The sequence below is a fragment of the Megascapheus bottae genome, chromosome 12 (assembly GCF_031878675.1).
Source record: "Megascapheus bottae isolate mThoBot1 chromosome 12, mThoBot2.hap1, whole genome shotgun sequence".
Taxonomy (NCBI): domain Eukaryota; kingdom Metazoa; phylum Chordata; class Mammalia; order Rodentia; family Geomyidae; genus Megascapheus; species Megascapheus bottae.
The window spans coordinates 42,170,520-42,190,696 of record NC_143520.1 but is presented as its reverse complement, the minus strand read 5'-3'; the positions used below and the strand labels follow the sequence as shown (position 1 = coordinate 42,190,696).

General features: G+C 38.4%; 1 non-coding gene across 1 annotated transcript; it reads left to right on the top strand.

Moving 5' to 3' along the window:
* Positions 1 to 13,262: 13,262 nt before the first annotated feature.
* Positions 13,263 to 13,426, top strand: LOC150056465 (U1 spliceosomal RNA). The gene has a single exon (XR_016537336.1). It is a non-coding gene; the product is annotated as a U1 spliceosomal RNA (small nuclear RNA).
* The last annotated feature ends 6,751 nt before the right edge of the window (positions 13,427 to 20,177 follow it).

Below are 20,177 nucleotides of genomic sequence, written 5' to 3'. Positions count from 1 at the left end.
CAGAGGGTTACAGTTACATAGATAAGGTAGTGAGTACATTTCCTGCCAAACATTGCTGGGCCCTCATTTTTCTCCCACTTTCCCTCCCCTGCAGCACCCTCAAGTTGTAAAGTTCATTTTCAGCTTATTGTCTTTAGAGTATTGCTATTGCATTGGTTTGCCCTTCATCCTTTGTCTCACCATTTTGTTATTCCCATTCCTTTTCCTAATTCAGAAAAATGTATAGACAAAACACAGGGTACCAAAATCAAACACTGTAACAACAGGGGATAAAACACTGAGGGAAAAGGAAAGAAAGAAAAAAAAGACAAAACTTCATATGGTACATTAAAAACAACAACCACAAAGAAAAAAAGTTTTATTTACATTCATTGGAGTTCATTTCACTTAGCCTCATCTTTTTTTTCATATATTTTATTGCAATTAATAGAAAGGTTACATTATATTCACCAGATAGAAGGTGCATTATTTCACAAACATTGATACCTTTTCTCATGTCTTGGTCCCCATTTCCCTCCCCCGACCCCCATCCCTCATTTTGCTTTCCCCTTTTCCCTATCCTATTTCAAATAACCAAATACACATATATCCAATAGATCAGATAACAAGGTGAAATACTGTAATAATATGAGATAACCAAGGGACAGCAAAGGAGATGAAAGATAATATTGTCGGGGTCCTTCGTCCTGGTCCCTCTCAACTACTAGTAGGAGGGATGGGGAAAAACACGCCCTAACCAGGCCAAGCCGCTAGAGGAGAGGGCCCACTGTCCTCCCTCACTCAGCCTTCCTTCTCTGGAGCACGAACAGAGATGCCATGCAGCTTCATCAAGGCAGGAAAATCTCTCTCTCCAATAAAACCCCCCTCCACCTTATATTGGGTGCAGAAGACTATTAGCACAACAGGTGGGCAGGATAAAGAGGTCCACTTGTTTACCTCTACTACAGGTCTCAGCAGAAAGTTATTAGACATGGCGTTACTCAGCCCCCAACATAACATAGTACATTAAGGACCACAATCACTCATTGTATGGCTTTTGTTTTTATATCCTGGAGGTCCTTTCATTTAGCGTCATTTTATATGGCCTTATGTATCTAAGTTTTGTTCTATTGTGAATCTCTGCTAAGAAAGCCCAAGGTTTCTACTGATTATGACAAATGAAGGAAACTTTGAGCCTATGTTCCTTGAGTCTGGCTTACTTCACTTAATATGATCTTTTCTAAGTCTTTCCATTTCCTTACAAATGGGGCAATGTCGTTCTTTCTGACAGCAGCATAGAATTCCATTGTGTATAAATACCACATCTTGTTGATCCACTCATCAACTGAGGGGCATCTGGGTTGGTTCCATATCTTTGCTATGGTAAATAGTGCTGTAATGAACATCATTGTGCTAGTGGATTTAGTATGTCCTTGTTTCTGGACAAATTGGGTAAATACTAAGTAGTGGAATTACTGGGTCATAGGGGAGTTCTATGTTTAGTCATTCTTCTTTCCATAGTGGTTGAACGAGTTTGCACTTCCACCAACAGTGCAGTGTGATCCCTCCTGGCCACATCCCCTCCAGCATCTGTTGTTATTAGATTTCTAGATCCTGACCATTCTAACTGAAGTGAGGTGGAGTTGTTTTGATTTGCATTTATTTTATGACCAGAGATGTTGAGCATTTCTTCATGTGTCTATAGAATATTTTTATTTCTTCGTCAGAGAAGACTCTAAGTCTTTGGCCCATCTTTTAATAGGATGATTGTTTCTTTGGAGATTAGTTTTGGAGTGACTCAATTTTTTGAGCTGTTGATATATTTTAGATATGAGGCCTTTGTCCATTGTATGGTTAGTGAAGATCTTCTCCCACTCTGTAGCTTTCTAGTCAGTTTGCTAGCTATGTCCTTTGCCATACAGAAACTCTACAGTTTAATTCACTTAGCCTCATCTTATGCAGTCTATGTACATAGCTATTGAGCTATTGTGATCCTCTGCTAGGACCAACCTAAACATTTACTAATTATTACAAATGCGGGATACCATGGAGCCCATGTTCCTTTGAGTCTGGATTACTTCACTTAATACGATTTTTTTCAAATCTTTCCACTTCCTTATAAATGAGGCGATGTCATTCTTCTGATGAAAACATAGAATTACATTTGCTTGATCCATTCTTCTACTGAGGGACATCAGGTTGGTTCCATATATTAGCTATGGTAAATAATGCTGCAGTGAAAGGTGATACACAGGAGGTTTATAGTTACCTAAGTCAGATGTTAAGCACATTTCTTTTTGAACATTTCTGTTTCTTTCTAGATTTTTGCCTCCCTCCCTGCCCAAGTTGTATAGTTCATTTAGTTCACCCTTTGTCTCAGTATTTCCTTTTTTTTATTCTCTTCCCAGTCCTGGGCCTTGAACTCACTGCCTGAGCACTGTCCTTGGGCTTTCTCAAGGGTAGATTTCTACCACTCGAGCTACAGCACCATTTCCAGTTTTTTCTATTTATGTTGTACTTAGGAATTTAACCTGGGATTTCATGCATGCTAGGTAAGCACTCCACCACTAGGCCAAACTCCTGGCCCTATCTCACCATATCTGTGCTTCCTCTTCCCTTCCACAAACCAGTTAAACTTACAACAAAGACAAAAAGTACATAAACTTAAAAAAAAAGTGGAAAAGGGAGAAAACAAAAAAAGGAAACAAAAATGTAAAATAAAGACCCTCTCATCTCTATTTCTTGGAGTTCATTTGGATAACTATCATTTTATCTGATCATATGCACATGGCTATTGAGCCCTTTTGATCATCTTCTAGAAATAGTTACCTTGGTCTCACTGTGTGAACGTTTAGTGTCCAGTTTAATTTATTATGTGCAACTGTACTTTTTTTGTCTTTCTATCTTAGCATTTTCAAAAGTGAGGTATGATGTGAAGAATTGTGAACTAATGATCTTTTAAGAAAATGAAAAATATTTTTGATTTAATTTTTATTTGATTGAATTTATTAATCAGAGTTTTTTCATGGTAAAACACACCTTTATACAGTGTAAAATATCTGCAGGATTTTTTAAAAAGGGCATTCAAGAAGATAATTGATTTGACTCTATTGTGAACATCAAGTACCTTAGCAGGCCAAAGTAATAGCTTTCACATTTATATGTAGGTCAGAGAAGGAAAAGGTACCCAAAAGATATTTATGTTATTCTCTGAATGGAAAATATGGTAGCCATTATTTGTATTTTGGACTGCATTGCCAGTACATTTTTATTATCAATATAATTTAGTAGATAGTATTTGGCTCAGAGACAAGCATTCATTCAAATTAAAAATGAATACTCCTCATTTTGTGATACTGGTGCTGTGTATGTCACATAAGAAGATTTTATGCTGTTGTGAAATTCTATTTGTAATGGAAATCATCTCAAAACAGAAACATAAATGCTTTGTAGCATGTTAAAATGCTAGACTGTTTAAATCTGTAATACAAAATGATTTCAGAAAGTTATGATAGCTCAAAGAAGAAGAAAGAATATTATTTTGTCATTTTCAGGAAACTTTACAGATCTTTCTCCCCAGATATTCTAATGCTGAATCAATGTAATTCACACATATTTGACATTAAATTTTAAGAGCAATATTTCATTTTATACAAACACAATAACAAAGACAAAACAAATAACATCAATCCATTGTATTTGAGAAAATTTCCAATTTGAACTTTGTTTTTGAAAGAGCTATTTCAGCTCCAAGAAACAAAAGGTTGACTGATGAAGCTGAGAAAACAGCTATATGTAGAGACAGACACTTATATGTATGGCATTAGCAAAAAGTGTGAGTGGCTATTAAACTATTGGCTTCAATCATATATTCAGGTACATCATTTCTGAAAGGCCATTGCTGTTCTAATTGCACTAACTGTACTAAGAATCTTTGACAAAGCTATAATAAAGAATAATGGGCAATGTCTTAGTCTACATAATATATTAAGAAAGCATTTAAAGTCTTGAAGAAGAGTACTTTAAGATTGTGTCTATGAAGTGTCAAGGATTGAGGATTTATTTTATATGATTATTAGGCTATTTCTCTCTCTCTCTCTCTCTCTCTCTCTCTCTCTCTCTCTCTCTCTCTCTCCTCTCCCTCTCCCTCTCCCTCTCCCTCTCCCCCTCCCTCTCCCTCTCCCTCTCCCTCTCTCCCTCCCTCCCTCTCCCTCTCTCTCCCTCTCTCTCCCTCTCTCTCTCTCTCTCTCTCTCTCTCTCTCTCTCTCTCTCTCTCTCTCTCTCTCTCTCTCTCTCTCTCTCTCTCTCTCTGTGTCTCTCTCTCCTTTCCTCCTCTCTTCCCCTTCCTCCCCCAAAATGTTGGAAATTCAGGAACCTAAGAGTAAACAAGATGTTAATTTATGTAGACTGCTTTTACAGACAGATTAAACAGCTGAGAATAATTATTCAGAATCAATTTCAATCTGGTAGAAGATTACTCTCCTTTACTAAATTACAGAAATTTACCAGATAGAAGCAGAACAATTAAACAAAGAATTTCTGAAACTCTAAATCTTAGTTCCCTCTTCTAGAAGCAGTAGAGCACCATTCTAGTAGAATGTGAAACCCAGAAACAGCCTGAAAATAAGAGAAATGCCTTCAGAAGGTTCCAGAGGTACAGAAGCAAAGGCAATTTTTTATTTTTCTGCTATTATTCAATTTACCCCAGGATGAAATTCTTATTGGTAACACAATATATAGTTCTGACTGTGTCAGCACAAGACTCTGGTACACTAGAGTTTTAAAGTTATTCCCACTGGATCCTGAGGTCTTGGAGGGTCATTGGTCATTTCTTGTTTCTCCCAGAAAAAGTGCAGTTATTCAGAGAAATTTTCTTATTAATTAAAATAATATAGAAGAATGTGCTAAAGCTCTTGTGAATAATTCAATCATAAGAATGTATACAATTAATATCTTGAACATTATTGTTATGATTAGGTTCTGGTGTAAGTCTATTCTGTGTAAGATATGCAACCATGAACAAGTTATTTGTATTCAATGTCACCTTATTTCCTTGCATTAAGAGGGACAAAAGAGCACAGGCCTAGAATAGAACAGAAGCACCTAAAATAAATTCAGCCCACATTCATTTTTATCTATCATCATTTCCCAAATATGAAGGCTAGCCAAGAAAATCCTAAGTAGCGAGTGTCTAAAGACAAAAGACAGAGTATGATTAAAATATCACATTGTCTCATCTTGCAGGTAATTTTATTTACTAAAATGGATCAGATTTTACTCCAGCTTCAACTTCTATTCCTCTGAGCAGGTTCCACTGAGCAACTACTCAGCAAGTTATCTAAGAGAGGAAATAAATATTAGTATATGGCAAATCTAAAATGTAATGGAATAAGGGCTATAGGAGGGCTTAACTATCTAAAATCAAGAAGATAGACAGATAGATGGTAGATAGATAGATAGATAGATAGATAGATAGATAGATAGAGCAACTTACAGACAGTGGACTGATCCATTGATGATAGATGATTGATAAATAGATGATAGTTACATACATGCATAAATGATAGATAACTGATTGAAAGCTACATTGATAGATAATTAATAGATGATAGAAAGATAGAGTTATATATAGACGATAATAGGTAGAGAGGCAGATTCATAGATAATTGATAGATGATAGCTAATAGGCAGATAGACCAGCAGAGAGACAGACAGAAATAGAATGAGTGATTGGTGATAGATCCCTGGTAGTTAAATGGATGATATACATGCATTTGTAGTTAATAGATAATAGAAAATTAATAGGTACATAGATTGGTAGATAATAGATAACCTCTGACAACAACAAAACAAAATTTACAGATATATATTGGTGTCCTTCTATTATTGTAGTTCCTTTAGGTTAAGAGCCTAGTCTCTATGCTGAATTGTTTTGTTTCACTTGTAATAAAGGATTCTGCTTCTTAAAAACCACTTGCCTATCCATGAATGGACTCAGGGTTGATAAAATAAAATGACTGGCCATCCCTATGATTAGTTTGGGTATGAGTAGTCAGGGATCCAGTTGATAAAATGCATTCTGAGTCCTTCATGAATGGCTCTACTCTAATAAAAAAAATCACTTAAATGAAAAAACTTCAGAAACTATAGCTTGCACAGTACAACAAACACATTTCTTCCCAAAATATAACATCTTACATTGTTCTATCCATCCTGTGGAGCTACACAAATTCTCAAGCGAGCAAATGCTTTCTTAGAACTCATTTTCATAAGACTATGCTGAATGATATGTAGCTACCAAGATGCACAAGTCTCACTTAAGGAATATGTAAAGTAGAGGAAGACACTAAGGATAAACACTTAGCAGGAAAAAGTATCATATCCTTTCTGCTCAGCTCCAGCAATCCCTGAAAACACTCTTCATTTTTTTTCCAGTCCTGGCCTTGATCTCAGGGCCTGAACACTGTCCTCCGTCTTTCTCAAGACTAGAGCTCTACCACTTGAGCCTCAGCACCACTTCTGGCTTTTTTTCTATGTATGTGGTACCGAGGAATTGAACCCAGGTCTTTGTGCATGCTAGGCAAGCACTCTACCACTAGGCCAAACTCCCAGGCCCCCCTCACTTTTTTTCATTTGAAAATTGCAAATAAAAGTAGTACCTAATCATATGGGTTTTATGAGACATAAATGAGATGACATATTTAAAAAGAAATTAGCATAGTTCTACATACTAATAAATATTCAATAGGATAGGGAAAATGAAGATGACAACAGTCAAGGTAAAACAAAGCTTCAAAATAAAATTCGCAGAATGGGCCATAAACTACAAGAAAGGATCAAGTTTATGGAGGAAGGTAGGTCGGGGAGAGGGCAAATCGAGTAGGAAGGTAAAAGCATTGGTCACATTGCCAGATGCACAAAGCTCTGAAGACCAAAGACAAAGTGTGAGAAGCTGAGAGAGAAGTTTTGCCTGGCAGGTTATCTCAGTGTGCACAAGTGAATTGGAGAAGTAACAGAGGCTCAACTATAAAACACACTTGAAACTTCATAATACTTATTCTTCAGGTCCTAAAAAGTTGTTACATATGTTGAGTCCAACAGAGAGAAAAGTGAAGGAAGCCAAATGCACCTCTGATTTTCAGGATAGAATTTGCAACAACTCTGAGGTAGAACCACTGGGAACTCAGACCATAATACTCCAAAGCAGTGGAACTTTGAAGTATGATACCTAGAACTGTTGCTGCTGAGTTCCTCCCCTTAGGCTATTACCCTTAGCTCAAATGGTACACCCTTTTTTCCAAGGTCATTTCTACCCATCTGTCCAATTTTCATCGTCTAAGCATAAAACGGACAGTGTTCTGTGGCCTTTTGTGTATTCATTTCCAAAGATTCCCATCTCATATAAAACCTTAATTAAATCTGCTATTCTTTTTGTCTTATTAATCTGAATTTTGCTGCAGGAATATTGACTGTGACCTCTATGATGGTAAGAAAAGGTATGATTTCTATCATTATCTATATACCACCACTCATGGATTTAATTCCTCTAAGACTTGAATTCTCTCTCTGAGGGATGCAAATAATAATGGTACCTCATCATGTGGTTCCTAGGAGATGTAATTAGATGAGCCAAAGTAAAGAATTTAGCACAGCACTGCTATACTGTAAATGTTCAATAGATGATGTGGGTGACTATGAAGTTGAAAGAGGAGGAAAAGAAAGACAAATGGTAAGAAAAGCTTATTGGAGAAAGGACCAATGTTCGAATTCATGAAGCACAGCATATATTGCAGGGACTCAAACAGCTTGTTGAATTAAATGAAAGAACAAATTTATCTCAGAGAACCAGAGGTGTATTTGTTTCTTATCTTTACCAACCTTGGAGAAATGAGAGGGAGACCAATTATGAATTATAGCTGTCTACAGAATGCTGGAAAAAGAAGAAGAATATAGACTAAATCATTTGGTGCTTATTAGAAAAAAACTATGCCGACAATAATTGCAAATTATGCCAACCAAATTTATTCTTTCTATCATAATTGGAAGAAGAATGCTAAGGTCACAGAAATGCACAGAGCTGTGCTGGAAATCCTGACACCCTTGAAATGAAATTGAGTGTTCTTACTGGGTTCTCTCTCATTAAATTTGATGTAATTGTTTTTAAAACATGAAGACATAATGACAAGTCTGGGTTTTAATATAACACTGATGCAATAATCAAAAGGGCATTTAAAATCCACTGTACAATTACAGTCCCATTAAATCTAAGTTAACTGCCCATTTGAGTCACTAAATCTAATCTGTTACCTTGTGACACACATACAGTGCGTTTCCATCATAACTGAGTCATAACTAGACTTTGCTCAAGGTTCTGGGAACAATCCTGCAATCACATCTTAACAAGGGTTGGGTGTTACACACATCCCTAATAATCTGGGAACAATCCTGCAATCACATCTTAACAAGGGTTGGGTGTTACACACATCCCTAATAATATGCCTGAAGTATCATTAAGAGCCCAGTGCCCATCTTATTAGATTAAGAATGGAAGGTGTGGGGGAGGAAAATAGGACCGCTTGCTTAACACAATAAGCAGCCTGATACAAGTTGCTTGCTCTTCCAACTGAACCATGACCAGGTTCAGTTGCACCACTCAGTCACTTCAAGGGCCCACACTTTGCTATAGGGCAACTTGTATGGGACCAACCAAGAGCATCTCTGGTTTGCATTCCTCCACTCACAACAAGGTAGACTTTAAAATACTCTGAACTGAGGCTGGCCCGTAGTATTCAAACTGTGTCTCCCTGGCACTGGAGGTCCACTATGGCTATTGTATATAAGGAATCTTAAGAGGAAATGGCTCTGAAAAGATAGCCATCAAGTGCTTCTGGGACAGGCAAGAGAAAGAACGGATCCCACTGGGAGGCAGCTGGACTATCCAGCTGTAGGAGGAAGCAGTGTGATGGATGGCCTCAGCTGGGGACAATGTTAGCCATGAGGGAGAGGCCTTTGTTCCCAGACTCCTTCCCACTCCCTATGACCTGCCACACTGACCTGTGTGCTGTGCACATGCCAGGGACTCTCCGGAAGGCCCAGCACAATTGCTCACTCAAAGACCACTGCTGGCTGCCCCTCCTCCTCCCATTTCTCCCTAGTCTGGCCAAATGGTGACAGGGTTGAAGGTGGAATCGTGGACTAACACAAGACCAGGCTTCCCATTAGTAAACTCATTCCAGGATTAGCACAAATCAATTGTACTAAGAGAGAAGAGTTGAGGGATGGTGATGGTGTCTTGCTTTTCTCAGGAGAAAAAAAGTAAGCCAAACCCAGGTGGTGTACTGCAGGCCTAATTAATTTAGGTTTCCAGTGATATTTTTCAATTTAAAGTTGAAAAGGGGGGTAAGGGCCAGTCTAACGATCTGGAGAGATTTAGCATGCTTCTACAATTGCAGAATTCTGGCTCCTTTAGAACATAAGGGGTGGGCCCATGACTTCCTTCCCATCTCTCAATTCTGAAGCCTGAAGATCTGCATCCACAAAACTGTATTTCTCCATCTACTGAGTTCTAGAGCCTACTGGAACCCATAAGCTTATACTGTACAAACATGAACAGACTCATTTAATGACTTAAAATTCACAGCATTTCACAAGACCTTGTAGTCAGGTATGATCGCCATAGTCTCTGGTAATAGTAATTGCTATAATTTCCCACAGACCTACTTTTCTTCAGACAACATGGGATTCACCAAAGGAAAGTATTTCTAAGCCTCGTAACTCTGCTAATAGTAATATTATTCATCTCATTTTTTACAGAAGAGACACAGGCTCAGAGGTATTAGCTAACCTTCTTTAAGTCACTCAGCTCATGAGTAGGTGAGCTAAGCTTTACCCTAGTTCACCTTCCTGAAAGTCTGGGTTCCTTCCACCATCCTGCACTGTCCCTGTGTCAGCTTCCCAAAGTGTGAGGCTTAAGTTATCCTTGACCTCAAGTTCAAGTTCATGGAGTGCAAAGACCCTTCTACCTAGAGAACCTGAATAATAATGTCATGTCACCATGGACGGGCTAGAGTCTCTTCTTCCCCTGTTCCAGGCCTGCATCCCAGTGATTCTGGGTCACTTTCTCAAAGATGTCCTCTCTCTAGGTGAAGTTACTATATATAAAAGGACACAAAGCTTGTCTTCCAACTCTATTCTCAACTAGCATATTGAATAATGCCATCTTAAGTAGAAATGCCATCATCCTCTGTTCTCTCTTCTCTTCCACTTCCACTCTTGAAGCTCTCTACCTAACTTCAGACATTTATTGATTCCATCTGGACAGTTAGTATCATGGACAGTCTAATTTATCCTCAACTTTGATCTGAGGCTCCTTACTATAGTAGAGTTGAGACCCTGTCATTTTGTTGCCTAGGACATAATGATTTTCAGTAATTCCCAATAATAATAAAGCCAGAAACTCTTTAATGAGCATTCAAACCACCTCCCCATCCCCCTATACTGAACATGAACCCCATTTTTCCTGTCCCATATGATACTCTACTACCAGAACCAACTAGTCAGGATGCAACTGGGCAGCATTTGTCTGGGCAAAGACTACATGCCAAAGAGATACTGTGCAGCTGAGCGGGTTCTGGCAGCTACTGCTTCAGGCATCTGAGCTGCAAGCAACTTGAAGCAGATGGGTCTGGCCAAAGCACTGACAGGAGACACCGGACCCCTGTTCCCTATCTGCTCAAAGCAACATACAATCTCAGGCCACAGGAAATTTAAACAGCACACAGAATGCCATCCAGACAGAGGAGGAACAAGAAAGAAGCAGGAAATAGGGGTTGCCTTTCACGTTGAGAGTGGAAATACAAAGAAGTAGGTAGAAGGCCGGATTTTCAAACAAGAATACTATAGCAGGACTGCCAACATACTAAGGCTTATCCAGGTAGTCTTAAGTTCTTATTTAGTGTGATGGTATTCCAAGTTTCTTTGTTCTGTTTTTAATTATCCAAGTGAAACTTATGGCAGTAAGTTAAAATCATATGAAGCTTCGCTCCCTTTTTTCAGAGGTGAAACAGTTGTGAGCTGGAAAGTGTGAGCTGAAATATCTGTGTGGGATGGTCTTCATGACATATATGACACTGTGCACCTGCACTAGAGCCCATCTACGGGGCACACAGCAGTATATAATGTGATTTTGTTTCTTCCATAACAAACACAGAAATGCACATCTCACATTGTGTTGCTCTTATCTATTGTTATGTTTCATAGTTTCATTATATTTTTGATGTTGCCTTCATGTTAGGTTGATACATGTCGGGGTAGCAGGAGATGTGAGTTTAAAAGAGAGGGAGATGAGGGTTCTTTTCGACTTCTCCCCTCCTCTCCACGCCACATTATACATCTGATAAAAGGTATTCATTCCCATTTCAGCACTTGGGTTCCCTTACTCTTGACCAGTTCTTTTGTCATTGCTCTAAACCTTAGAATCACAGAGTCTTCAAAGCATTGTCTATAAATTCCTGAGCTTAGGGTACCAATGCCAACTGTTTTGTTTGACAGTCTAGTGTCTAGCACTAACAAAATGGGAAGAGTTGAAAGTTGACAAGCAAAAGTCATTTCTGATTTCATATCTTAAAATGAGTTAATTTTGTCTGGATATGATAGAGGCACTCCACTACTGACACAAAGAAGGGGGACAGCTTGCCAGAGCTTCTCCAGAATGCACGTAAATTAGAACATTTCCCTGGAGTAGTTTTCCAGGTGACTGCTACCATAACCAAGGAACAAGCTTCTTCAACCACAGGGCAGTGCCTACGAAAACCCCTTGTCATTTCTCTCTGCTTTCACATTTGTTCATTTATGATCTGGAGAACGGACAGTGTGTGGCTCAGTGTTTAAGCAGACTGGTGGGAATCCCTCCAAAATTAAGCCTCACATATAGTAAGGCCTCAGAAAAGATCTGGCCATTACCACTGTGAAAATGGAAAAGTCTGTTCCCAAACACCCAGTACCTGCTTCCATAAAGTCTTTCCCTCTGACCGTTCTAGGAATCCCTCTCTTCATAGATTTACCTGTCAAAAGGGCACACATGTAAAACTAGAGTTTGGGAGCCATTTAGAAAAGAATTGACAAATAAATGAAGCCTTTTATTTTGTATTTTATATCAAAGTGTAAGATCTTCGGTGTCATTTAAACAGACTTCCCAAATTGATTGTCTTTCCAATTCTCCTCAAAACTTTCCTTAAATTAAAAAAAAAGTAAATAAATAAATCCATCTTAGTAAGATGTTGGTGGCCCACAGCTATGATCCTAGATACTTAGAAGTCTGAAATAGAGAAGATCATGATTGTAGGCCAGCCTCAGCAACAAAACAAACAACTACAAAAAAAAAAAAAAAGCCCTATAAGATTCCATCTGAACAGAAGGAACAAGCTAGGTGTGTTTCCCTATGCCTGTCATGTCAGATATTGTGGGAAGTGGACAATATGATTGCATTTTCCCAGAAAGCAAAACTATATCACAAAAACGAGACCAAAAATGGCAGCTCAGCTGGGATCTGTCTCTGTAAGATGATGCCTGGAATTGAATTGAAACCCTAGCTACACAGACAGACAGTCAGACACACACACACACACACACACACACACACACACACACACACACACCAAACTTGAACAAACAAACAAAAAACAACAGCCATCTTAGTTTGGCACTGTGTCTTTCATGCCTCCCTAACAGTAATTCTTTTTTGTTTTTTGTTTTGCTTTGTTTTTCTAAAGCAACCACTAGCTTGAAGCTCAGGACTTCCACCAGCAACAATAACTAAACAAAAGTTTATACTATTGTTTTGTGTTTATAATTGTATTTTATCTATTAATACTTATGGAAATAATATATACTGTTGTAAGTATAGTATTCATATATATACTCTTCCTATATACTTATCTATATACATCTATATGCTATATATGGTACTAATGTGTATACTATAACATATATTTTTATTAGTAGTATTTATAGTAGTTACACTTTTATTTTTTAATATATTTTTAAAAATAAGTGATACAAGTACAGAAAAGATATGTAAAATGTTTGAATATGACAAGAATATATGTGTGGCATAAATTGTGAAAGCTGAAGTTTGGGGAGTGAAGACTTCAGTTTCTATCCTTCTCCCAGTTCTAGCACTCTGACCCAGTTCGTGTGTCATCCCATCCTGGGACAGCTAGCCAAAGTCAAGGGACTCTAAAGCACTGGTATTTCATTCTTTTCTCTTTTGAGAATTGCTTTCAATACTTACCTGGCAGGGGAGATACCATGATCACGAAGGTGTTTTTCCCAGGGCGAGGCTTATCCATTGCACTCCGGATGTGCTGACCCCTGCGATTTCCCCAAATGTGGGAAACTCGACTGCATAATTTGTGGTAGTAGGGGACTGTGTTCACCCTCTCCCCTGATTAAAAAATACATAAATAAAAGAAATAAAAGAAAATTGCTTTCACTAATGTTTATCTTTCACCCCATTTCCCTATTATAGCCCAAGTTCCTTGAGGGCAAATTCAATGTCTTCACTGGCTCTCCAACTTGCACAAAGCTGCCAATTTTGGTATTAGAAGCACAGTGGGTGTTCGATAAACAGGGCTGAGGGACTTTTAGCCCTCAGGCAGCACCAAAGCCCTCTCACACCAGATCCTAGAAAACTAGGTCATCTATTTGGCATAGGCATCATGTTCCATCAAGATAGAATGTATGACTGGTATAAACTAAATATACACAACACACACAAATCAGCCTTTTGGAAAAATTATATCTGTGCTGCAAATATGCCAGATGAAAATGGCTAAAAATTGGGGATTTTCCATAGATGAATCACATTGTTTAAATAATTAGAAGAGAAAGCCTAATGTACAATTGCCTCCAGTGAAAGAGTAGTAACTTTCAAACCAATGCTAGCCATGCATGTAATGAGAAGTTCTTCATATTGACAGCAAATAACTAAAGAGAAGAAGAAAGTAGGAAGCACCCAGTAGCCTGGAGAGGTAAGAGCAAGCCCATGTGCTGTGGACTGGACCTAGAGAGGTGTGCAGAAAACACAGGCACTGTGGTGAATATATTTCCCATTTTATAGAAAGGCCCCCGTCTCCAGTGAAGGCATTTGAGTTATTTGTTTTAATAACATTCTAAGTGAAAGCCTTCTCTCTGGTGATAGAATTTCGTTCCATTTTTATGAAGTCAAAAAACAGTGAAAAATAAGCTAAAGCAAAAGAATCTAATTTTCTATAATAAGATTTTGTTTTAAGTCACTTATAAATGCAAAATCATGAGGCCCTACACAACCAGAAGGCATATGTTGATCATGGAAATGAAATAAGAAAAATAAAATAAAATTTTAGAAACCCACTCATAAATATTGACCTTCCCTTCTCTCTACCTCCAGCTCCTACCTAAAATTTCACACGTGTGTGCCCACACACACACACTCACACCCCAGAGGAGAAGTAACAACACTGGCTTTCACAGGCTGGGGGAGGCAGACTATGAGCAGACCTGTTCTCCAGATAGAACACATTTGTTCAATAAATTCATCACCTCTGGATGGAAGACTATGGAATTTGACATTGCTGCCAGCACACCCGAACTTAGAAGTGGTCAGGAATCCCACATGGTCACAAGCACCCCACCGGAAGCCTGGAATTGTGGGAGACTCAATGTCTAAGATCATCAGAATTATACATTGATCCTTTCTCAATGAGGTCAAAGTCCACTTTCATCAGCTCAAATCCTTTTGCAGGGTGCGGTGCCTTCTGAACCACCTCCTAAGGGCTGTTGTGTTCTGTGGTATTAACACCCTAATTTGGCCACATTCCCTGGAAACTTTGTGGCAAGACTTTTTGTTAAAAATGTTCAAAAAAGAAACACCTCAAAAAAAGGTTTACAAATCCTTTGTTTCAAACCTTCCAAGTTTTTCTCTGCTCTCTTGAAAGAGCAAAATCATGATTTCTTGTACCTAAGGATGGTACCTGTTCAGTACTATCATTATAAGTAATGAGTCAACATAACTAGCCTCTCTATGTTCCTATCACTTTTGCATCTCTTTAAGACCTCTAGCAATTTTGTGCTTTCCCTATTTATAGCCATGTGCTGTAGTAATCAGCCAGTAGCTAGGGTCCAACATAATATCTCCCAGTCTCTCCTCAGTCCCCTTGTCAGACCCCCTCTTCTTCTTCCCCCATCTTTGCTACCTCCTAGCCCTAAAGCCACTCAAGCTCTGAATATATGGTCTATATACAAGTGTAAATTAGCTTTGACCCCAGAAGCCTACACGTTCCACTTCTCCTTGACTGTGACTCTTATCCCTTTCCACATCTAGTACCCGATATTACCCTAGAATCATTTATTCAATTATTTTTGGTATGGGTGAGAATGTGGAAAGGGGTGACATTGAGATGTACTGTATGCAATGGTTTGTTAAATGGCAGTTCCTTTATACAACTACTTAAAGACATTTTTTTGTTTATTTTTGGTTTTGGTCAGTTGTGGGACTTGAACTCTGGGCCTGGGCACTGTCCCTGAGCTCTTCAGCTCAAGGCTACCTCCCTACCCCTTGAGCCACAGTGCCACTTTTGGTTTTCTAGTGGTTAATTGGAGATAAGAGTCTCAGGGGCCTGGGCACTGTCTTGGACTTTCTCAAGTCCAGTGCTCTACCTGTTGAGCCACAGCACCACTTCCAGTTTTTTTTTTTCTATGTGTGTGGTACCAGGGGATTGAACCCAGTGCTTTATGCATGCTAGGCAAGCACTCTTCCATGAGGCCACCACACTCCTGGCCCAGGAGGTAAGGTTTTAAAAAGGCAATTCAATGAAGAGTGTAGAGTCCATGAATGAGTGTAGTGCCTTATTGAAGAGGTTCTACAATGCTCCCCCTTTGCCCCTGGGGGACCACAGTTCAAAAGTGCTATGAATCACAATTTTGATCCTCACCAGACACCAAATCTGCTGACATCTTGACTCTGAATTTTGCAACCCTCCAGAATTATGAGAAATAAGTTTCTGTTGCTTCCAAGCCACTCAGAGAGTAAATTTTATAACATCCCAAAAACATCAATATAACTCTAACTCCTTTTTTTTCCATTTAATAATTAATTATGCTGAGTAGGTTGCTTAATCATTGTAAGACTCTACCTCTTTATATACACAATGCAGATGGTAATAACAACTATTCCAAAGGGCCATGTTAACTATTAAATAAGTAGATATATGTAAAATAATGAGAAGCATCTGGCAAACACAGAGTGTTCAATAATGACATCATCCTAGTAAAGGAAAAATTTGAAAAATGCCCACAGTACTCTCTAGCACACATAGTTGTGAAGCCATGATGTAATTTGGTCATACTGGGAATATTTTAATAAATACTAATTCCTTGCTTTTATTCCATAATCTCTAAGGGAGAGCCTGAAGCATTTTTATAACTCTCCTAAGTGATTTTTATATACAGCAAGGGCAGGAAATCACATATCTAATAACAGGGGTAATTTACTAAAGGGTAGTTATTTCTTCTTTATATCTAGGTACATGCAAGTATATGATCTTAAATGAAGAAGAAAAATGATACCTGATTTATAAAAGGATTATGTACTTTATAAACCTTATTGTATAATTACTCTGCTGACATCCAGGTTCTAGCCCACCCAGTATTCATTTCCTAACCATGACACAGCTGCCAGACAACATTCAAAATAATATTCCTATCTGCTATTACTTAACATTATCCCTCCTATTTTATGAAATGCCTGAAAACTGATGCTTTTTGAAATGAGAACTATGTCCACATAAATTCATCTACACAAATTTTCCTAACAACATTATTCATAAAAACAACAAGTGAAAACTTAAGTCTCCATTCATGGATGATTGAATAAACAAAATATGGCATGGTTATAAAATAGAATGCTGTCAATGAAAATTAACTACAGATACATTCTAGAATGCAGAGGAACCCCAAAAGCATTATGCTAAATGAAAAAAAGTCATTCTATAAAAAGCTTATTTATTGTATGGTTATCATTTTTTCTATAAAATATCCAGAATGCACAAATTTATAAAGACAAGAAATATATTAATGATTGCATAGGGAGAGCACACTACAGTATGGGAAGTGACTTTTGTGAGTATGAAATTTCTTTTGGAGGTGATAAAAGTATTCTAAAACTAGGTGGTAATGATTATATAAGTCTGTATATATGAATATAACTATATCAAATTATACACAATGGTTCAACTTGATGGCTGGCAAATTATAGTTCAATAAAGATGTCAAAAACTGACATCCTTAAAGTTGAGTCTGATCTAACAACAGAAAACTTTGAAGTATTTTTTGTACTTCAGCTAAGAAGAAAAAACAAGGTGCAATATATTTTAGAATTATTATCTTGCCTTTTGTAGGTTGCTATTTTGTTAATGTGATGAACCACAATGCTAACAATGCTATGATAAAAAGGCTGGTGGACAATGAACTCTGCAATGCAACCTCACCTTATTATCGGAGGAACATGGAAGGTGGGATGAAAACTAACATTCCAGGGAAATTCTGCCTTTCACTGGCTTAGCCTGCAGTCAACTCTCAGGGAGTTTACCTTCCCTTGTGGCTGAGGCAAGTCCCAAGATTCCCTGCAGACTGGTTTTTCTTTAGTCAGCTTGCCAGCTCTCATGTTCATTTGTAAACCCTCTTAGGAAAGTCTGTCAGACTTCCATACATCTTCTTTTGTGCACAGAATCCAGATTTTGTTTAGGTTGCTGCAGTCTCAAGAAAAACTTGTGTTTGATTCAATCATAGGAATCTGTTTCTTTGTTAGTGCATGGTCTAGTAGTGGGCAAGATTTCTAGGTCTGCCTGATAAAGGGAAGTATGTTTGCCATCATATAAGTATTGTATATTCCTTGTTTCCTTGGAGGAAGGGACAGAAAAAGGGAAGGAGGGAGAGAAGCAGGGAGAGAAGGAGAAAAGGACTAAGGAAAGGAGGGAGAGTGAGGGAGAATTCTGTGTATAAGGACAGGATGTATGTAGACATCTTGGAACTACATAAAGCGAACACTTTCTACATACTAAAGTTGGAATTTCAGAGGAATGGCAAATGTCTGGAGTGTCTAGGTTGGAAGGATTTTTATTGTATGTAATGGATTTTTATTGCATCTAATAGTCTTTTGAGCAATTAAGTATTTAATTATTATATATAACAGGAAGTCAGAAAGTATGTGTTTCCCGAGATGATTGGGCATCTTGGTGATCTCATCACAGATCCAGGTTTTGGCTGTTCTCAGATCTCAGCCTACTGAGTAGCTAAGATTATAAAGATGAGCCACCATTGTCCAGATACAATGTCATTCTATTGGAAACATAAAAACCCATTGTGTGTGTGTGTGTGTGTGTGTGTGTGTGTGTGTGTGTGTGTGTGTGTAGTAGTAGTAGTAGTAGTAGTAGGATATATATCATATTTTCTTAGTCCATTTGTACATTGAGGAGCATCTGGATTGATTCTATGTCTTGGCTATGCAGTGAACATTATTCTGGTAGCTTTAGTGTTGCCTTCTTTGTGGTTTATTGGGTTGTTTTTATTTGTTTTGTTTTTATTGTCACTCCTGGGACTTGAACTCGGGGCTTGGGCACTCTTTTTGAGCTTTCTCAAGGATAGTTCTCTGTCATTTGAGCCATTGCAACACTTCTAGCTTTCTCTGTATATGTGGTAACAAGGAATCACACCCATGGTTTAATGAATGCTAGGCAAGCATCCTGCCACTAGGCTACATTCCTTGCCCCTTTGTGGCCTATTGGATAAATATCCCAGAAAGGATTTCTGGGTCATAGGGAAGCTCTATGTTTAGTCTTCTGAGGAATCTCCATACTGCTTTCCAGAATGACTGAACAAGTTTACGCTCCCACCAATAGTGTAGTAGAGTTTCCTTTGGGCTGCATCCCCATCAGCATCTGTTATTGTTAGTTTTCTTAATAAAGTCCCCTCTAACTGGCGTGAGGTGGAATCTAAAGGTTGTTTTATTTGCATTTCCTTTATGGTCAGAGACAGTGAACACTTTCTCATGTGTCTATTGGCCATTCTTACTTTTCAGAAGTCTCTAAGTCTTTAGGTCATTTATTAATTAATGCTAAGCCTTTCTTAACTTCTAAGTCCCCATAACCATTGCCAAACACCTGCTTTAGTTTCTTAAGTTCCTCATGCTTTTGAAGAACTCATATCACAAGTGGAAGAACCAGGTAACATGGAAGCCTGGAACCTGACTTCTGCAGCCTTCAGGCCTGGTCCATGAAGCCATGTAAGACAATATTCATAGATGGGGTTCGGAGATCCTCTCCTCATCCTCAGCAGCTCTGGGATTCATCTCATGCTCAGAGTTTTCTCATAAACTGTCATTTGAACAAAAGGTCCTACCTTGCATTAAGGAGCCCCAGTTTGTGGGAGTGGCCTTTAGCCACAGTTTGAAGATATGCCTTAATCCTTACGCAGTCCACTCAGCACCAACACAGCTGAGTTACTAATTCTCCATGAGCTTCTGCCTAATTCTCCATGAGTTTCTTTGTATACTGGAACAAAAAAGTCCAACTGTTCTCACTGTTCTCTAGCCCCTGAATCTGACAGAATATTTCTGTGCTCATGCTTTTCATAACCTAGTGGTCGACTACATTGGCTTAGAAGTATATTCCTTTGTGGTCTTCATTGTTTTTTTACATAAAGATTCTTAGTTTCTTCTTTGGGTGCCAATCCTGGGACTTAAACTTAGCTGTCCATGAACTTTTGCTCAGGATAGCCTCCTACCACTTGAGCCCAGCCAAATTGTGTGTGTGTGTGTGTGTGTGTGTGTGTGTGTGTGTGTGTGTGTTTTAACTGGGGATAAAAGTCTCATAGATTTTCCAGCTCTGGATGGCTTTGAACTTCATTCCTCAGATCTCAGCCTCTTAAATGGTTAAGAGTACAGGCGAGAGCCTCTGAAAGATTATTTTTCTAACTTGGAAGATAATTTACCCAGAAGATATTTTTTCTAACTTAGTCCTCCTGTAGAAACCCCTGGAGAATGCCAGCTGCATCTTTCATACTGTCTTCCATGTGGCAATGCCTGTCTGGCCTCAATGACCAGGGATGGACTAGGACATTATTTCATCTGGGTTTGTTATGTACTAGATTTTGGTGGAGACCTC